Raw genomic sequence first — 6000 nt, 5'->3', positions numbered from 1 at the left:
TTTCTCTGGAAGCCTTTTCCCAGAGGGGCACCCGCCTGTATGAGGTGTCAGTCAGCCTCTACTGGGAGTGTCTCCCAGTTAAGCTACATGGGGGTCAGGGACCCAATTGAGGAGGCAGTCTGTTAGTTCTCAGAACTCAAACACCATGCTGGGCGAACCACTGCTCTCTTCGGAGCTTCAGACAGGAACGTTTCAGTCTGCAAAAGTTTCTGCTGACTTTTGTTCAGAGGCAGCAGGCCTTGCTGAGCTGTGGTGGCTCTTCCCAGTTCGAGCTTCCCCAGCCACTTTGTTTACCTACTCACGCCTCAGCAGTGGTGGATGCCCCACCCCCTGCCAGGCTGCTGCCTCGCATGTCAATCTCAGACTGTTTTGCTAGCAGTGAGCAAGGTTCTGTGGGCATAGGAACCACTGAGTCAGCTGCGGGATATAATATCCTGGTGTGCCATTTGTTAACACCATTGGAAAAGTACAGTATTTGGGTGGGAGTGTCCTGTTTTTTCCAGGACAACCTGTCACAGCTTCCTTTGGCTAGGAAAGGGAAATCCCCCAGCCTGTTGTGCTTCCTGGGTGAGGTGATACCTGGCCCTGCTTCAGCTCACCCTCTGTGGGCTGCACCCACTGTCCAACCAGTCCCAATGAGATGAACCAGGTACCTCATTTGGAAATGCAGAAATCACCCGTCTTCTGCATTGATCACTCTGGGAGCTGCAGACTGGAGCTGTTCCTATTTGGCCATCTTGTTATGGAACTTCTTTGCATGCACTTTTTATAAATCATTTATAAGTAAGTAGACTGTGTTGTGTGGTACTCATTCCACGTACCTCTCTCATTTTTCTTTTTTTTAATTTTATTTCAGATTCTGTCTTGTATTATGGAAATCATTCAATTTTTCAGCAGAGAATAAGCTGAGTTTCTTGAAGTTGTTGAATAATTCAATTTCTTTCAAGTCATGCTTTCTTTTTGTGTTAGTCTTATGGAAGAAGTGCTTTAAGCACACAGCTCAACTGAAAAAAAAGTCTAAATGGGATAATTGCTTGTGGCAATGATCAGGAGAGGAAAATCTGGAATGGATGGTGGAGGAGAGAGATGATGAGTATCAATTATGGCCTTGATACAATTTGCAGGAGTGAAGTCTGGGGAGTGTGCTGTTAACTCCTGCGTGTTAAGTCCTTTATAAAATACAACTGGTCACTAACATGAAGTATTGACAATGGATTGAGTTTAATATAGGGCACAGTGATCAGAATGATGAAGGGTGAAGTGTATCAGATGCATCTGATGCACTGATGCATTTGGACACTGACTCTTCTTGTCAAACTCTCTTCTCATCCCAGTTGTGGCAGTGCTGGGCAGTGCAAAGGAGGCCTGAACTCATCTCAGGCTTATAGCATGTTGTATTAAGCAATATAAAACCTGTATCTGCATAAGAGACTACAAGGTTTATGGGATTGATATACCCATTCTGTAACATGTCCCTCCTGGCCTCTCTCAAACACGCTGGGCATGTTCATGTCTTAGGCCTATACACCTGCTGTTCCTATTGCTACTTACGCTGTTTCTCTAGATATCCAGGCGACTTTTCCCCTTACTACTTTAGGTCTTCCCTGAACTGCCATTTCATTGATGTTATTTCTGATCCCCTGTGTCAAATTGCTATACTCTAAATTGCCAGCTCTTTCGCTCCCTTATCTCTGCTTCACTTTTCTGCATGAAAGTTGTGGTTATTTGATATTCTGTATGTTTTAGATTTTTGTTTATTACTTGCTAGAATGTTTTGTCCCTTGAAGGCAGATATTTTTTGTCTAACTGCTCAATCTTCTGTAGCACTTCAAATCAGTGCTTGACACATAATGAGCCTTTAATAAGTATTTGTTAATTGCATAAATCAAAACTGTGGAAGTGAGCATGTTGGTTAAACGTTATGCTCATTTTCAAGATTTTTGAGATATGTTATAGAATTTTCCTCTGTAAAGATATGCAGTCCCTCCCACTCCTTCAAGTGTGGTTTGTCACATTTTCCACCTCCTTCCCAACCAGGTAGAATCAGGATTTTTAATCTTACCTCCACTAATAGGTATAAAATGACATGTTTTCTAAATAAGCTGTTTTAACCTTTCAACTCAAAAAGAATATATATTTAGATAATTATCTTTACCACATTTTTATCTCATAGTATATAGGCTTCCTTGAGGCGATGAAGCCTGAGTTAGTGTTACAATAAGAAGTAAAATGCATTTGGTAGACATTGTGCTAAATTCTTTACAGGTGTTATTAGTTAATTCCATTCTTCAGTACCTGCTTATGATGTAGGTAGTATTATTTGCATTTTAAAGACCAGTAAATACAGTTTAAATATGTTTAATGACTTTTAAATTTTTTTTTTTTTTTTTTTTTTTTGAGACAGAGTCTAGCTTGGTAGCCCAGGATACAACCTCAGCTCACTGCAACCTTCGCCTGTTGGGTTCCAGTGATTCTCTTGCCTGAGCCTCCCGATTAGTTGGGATTACAGGTGTGTGCCACCATGCCTGGAAAATTTTTGTATTTTTAGTAGAGACGAGGTTTCACCACTTTGGCCAGGCTGGTCTCAAACTCCTGACCTCAGGTGATCTGCCCATCTTGGCCTCCCAAAGTGCTGGAACTACAGGGATGAACCATTGCAACCGGCTGTTTAATGGCTTTTTAATACCAGTTTATCAGGCCACAAGGCCCTGACAGTTGATTGATTTGAGGTTTCTTCAAATGATGAATCGGTGTGTTTAAGGGGATCAAATTGGGTTCGTAGGTGGTTCTGTACTCTGCCAAGGTGGACTGAAACATTCTGGTGCTATATGTCTCTCCCTTTACTCTTTGTAACTGTAAAGTCTGATTAGTACTTATAAATGAAAAGTCTCAGGCTCTCTTCCACTTTTTGTTGTGAGTGAAGGGTTTCTGATACCAATTCAGAACAACTTGAAACAAGTTTTATTTTGGACACATGTCAGATTGAAAGTAGAAGCAGGGACAAGCTCTTCATTTTTGGGAGATAGCCTAGATGTTAAGAAAACTGCTCTTTTCTGTTTATTACAATGAGGTGGGAACAGTTTTGTGCATTTTGTTTTACATGAGACTGCTTGAAAAATTTTCTAGGGGCTTTTTCTTTTAAATGGTAGGTAGGCAGAAGCAACATTTCCACTTTCCTGTTTACTTGGTTTGCTGTCTATGGAATCCTTGTATCCTTCTAATAGATGGTCACGGATCAAATTAATTCATAATTTAGGATTATTATACAATACAATAATTTATGTATGTATGCTTAGTGTTTCAAAGATTGCCCCAAATATTAGTATCCCATGAACAGACTCTGAATTTCAGGTATGGTATGTTTTTATATTAAGCTGCTTTTTACATAAAGAACTCCCGGCAGCATGCTGTAGGGTACACAGCAGCAGAGATTCATTGATTCAGCTGGGGTTGCTTAGTCTCGTATAGAATGGAGACACGACCTGCAAGTTAGGAAAACAATCAACAATATGCATGTGTGTGTAAAGAGAGCAACGTTCTGTGTGCACAGCACTGGGCTGGATGCTGAGGGTGTGAAGACTAATTAGACACAACCACTGCCCTCAGTAGGACTTACTCCAGTGGGTAAGAGTGACTTGCACCCAAATTAGAAAATCAAAGGATTAGAGAGAATAGGAAGAGAAGAGCACTGAACCACAAAATATGTAGCCTCAGATTACAAATTGGAACATTTGAAACTTTTACTCATGAGGAATTTATCCTGATGTCACTTATGTGAAATGGATTAAATTTTAGATTTCTAAAAAATGACCTGACAATAAAAACAGACACATAGACCAGTAGAACAGAAGAGAGAAATCAGAAATAAATCCACATATTATAGCCAACTTATTTTTGACAAGGAGACCAAAGACATACATTAAAGAAAGGACACCCTCTTCATAAATGGTGCCAGGCAACCATAAAACTATTAATACTAGAGGAAACCATGGGGAAACACTTCAGAACATTGGTTTAGGCAAATGTTCTATTGGTAAGACTTCAGCAGTGCACCCAACAAAAGCAAAAAATAGACAAATGGGACTTTGGTACTTAAGTGATCCTCCTGCCTTGGCCTCCCAAAGTGTTGGGATTACAGATGCTGAGCCACTGTGCTTGGCCCCATAATAGACTTGTTTCTAAGATCTACTCCTTTTCCATTCCAGCAGAACAAGAGCTTAAGTTTTTTAATTTTTATTTTTAAGTTCTGGGGTACATGTGCTGGATGTGCAGGTTTTTTACACAGGTAAATCTGTGCTATGGTGGTTTGCTGCACCTATCAACCCATGACCTAGGTATTAATCCCATCATGCATTAGCTCTTTTTCCTAATGAAGAGCCTGATTAAAAATATAAAACCATGGTACCTAAATTCTCAGAGTCCTCAAAATACATAATTTAATTTAAGCCGCATGCCTCTGTTTGTTGTTGTTTTTGTGTGTGTGATCTAGTTTGCTGCAGAGTTTCCAAACCAACTGTGCACTATTTGGAACTCTCACAGGTTTTATACAGTTTCCTTTTTACTTGTAGCAGAATGGTTATTGGGCTGGCATATTATAAAAAGCCAAAAAAAAAAAAAAATTAAATGTATTAATATCTGGTCCCCAAATTTCTGATAGAAAGGGAAATATATGTGTTTGTAAGCAGATTTAAAATGACTGTTGAAACAGAGATGGGACTCCAAGAATTTAAGTATCAGCAGAAACCTAAGCAAGAAAAAATGACTGTTAAATTTCTTTGTGAAAGAAATTTTGTTTGTTTTGAAAAACCAGGTAGTGAGTAGAGGGAAGAGGATAGAACATGGGACATGAGAGGACAGATGGGAACTAGCAAGGTAGGAGTGGGCTGGGCTGGGCTATTGTGGAGTGAAGGGCTTGTGGTTCTCCTCCAGGTTACAAGATCAAAGAAATCTTTTTTTTTTTTTTTTTGAGACAGAGTTTCGCTCTTGTTGCCCAGGCTGGAGTGTAATGACATGATCTCGGCTCACTGCAACGTCTGCCTCCTGAGTTCAAGTGATTCTCCTGCCTCAGCCTCCTGGATATCAAAGAAATCTTAGGGAACAAACTTTCCACACCCACATCTTTAACAAAATCTCCTACACTTGAATGTGCTGTTTCAATTGTCTTACATTTGGGAGTGAGGATTAGATGAGGTACCATGTCCAGCTCTATCTCAGATTAAACTGCCAACCCCAAACTGAGAGGTCTTCTTCATCATGATTGGAAAAGGCGTATTGGAAGGGATCAGTCAGTGACACAGCATTTTCTCAGCTAGCCCTGGAAAACCACCCAAACGTCATAGAAGTATAAGGGAAATGTCTGCTTAACCTACTCTTTCTTTTGGGAGGGCATGCAGTTTAGCTATTTGAGTAAGTATTCTGCTTTTGCTCCAATACTTGATTTTAGCAGAGCAAATGAGTCCATTATGCATTAGCAAATAAAGTCAGCTCTGAAAGTGAATTCTCAGGGAAGGGAATGGAGGCACATGCTACAATTCTTGTACTGTTCTAAGTTTGTTATTATGTTTCATGTGGAAGCCAAAATGTCCTGGAGACTCATTCATGGTTTGGCTTTGAGATAAGCACTGGAAGATGAGCTAGAGATGAGGTGGTGGCAAAAAATCGGGATGATCTTAGACACATTGAAATATTAAAAACAGCCTAAGTATGTTTTCTTTTCTCCTCTTCCTTCCCTCCTTCCTTCCTTCCTTCCTTCCTTCCTTCCTTCCTTCCTTCCTTTCTTTCTCTTTCTCTCTTTCTCTCTTTCTCTCTTTCTCTCTCTCTCTCTCTCTCTCTCTCTTTTCCTTTCCCTCTTTTCTTCTTTCCTTCCTTCCTTCCTTCCTTCCTTCCTTCCTTCCTTCCTTCCTTCCTTCCTTCCTTTCTTTTCTTTGTCTTGCTCTGTCACCTAGGTGGAGTACAGTGGCATGATCTCAGCTCACTGCAACCTCTGCCTCCTGGGCTCAA

This window comes from Rhinopithecus bieti, unplaced genomic scaffold (genome assembly GCF_001698545.2).
Source record: "Rhinopithecus bieti isolate Rb0 unplaced genomic scaffold, ASM169854v2 scaffold_1467, whole genome shotgun sequence".
NCBI lineage: Eukaryota > Metazoa > Chordata > Mammalia > Primates > Cercopithecidae > Rhinopithecus > Rhinopithecus bieti.
The sequence above is the reverse complement of the archived record's forward strand: the minus strand, read 5'-3'. Positions refer to the sequence as shown.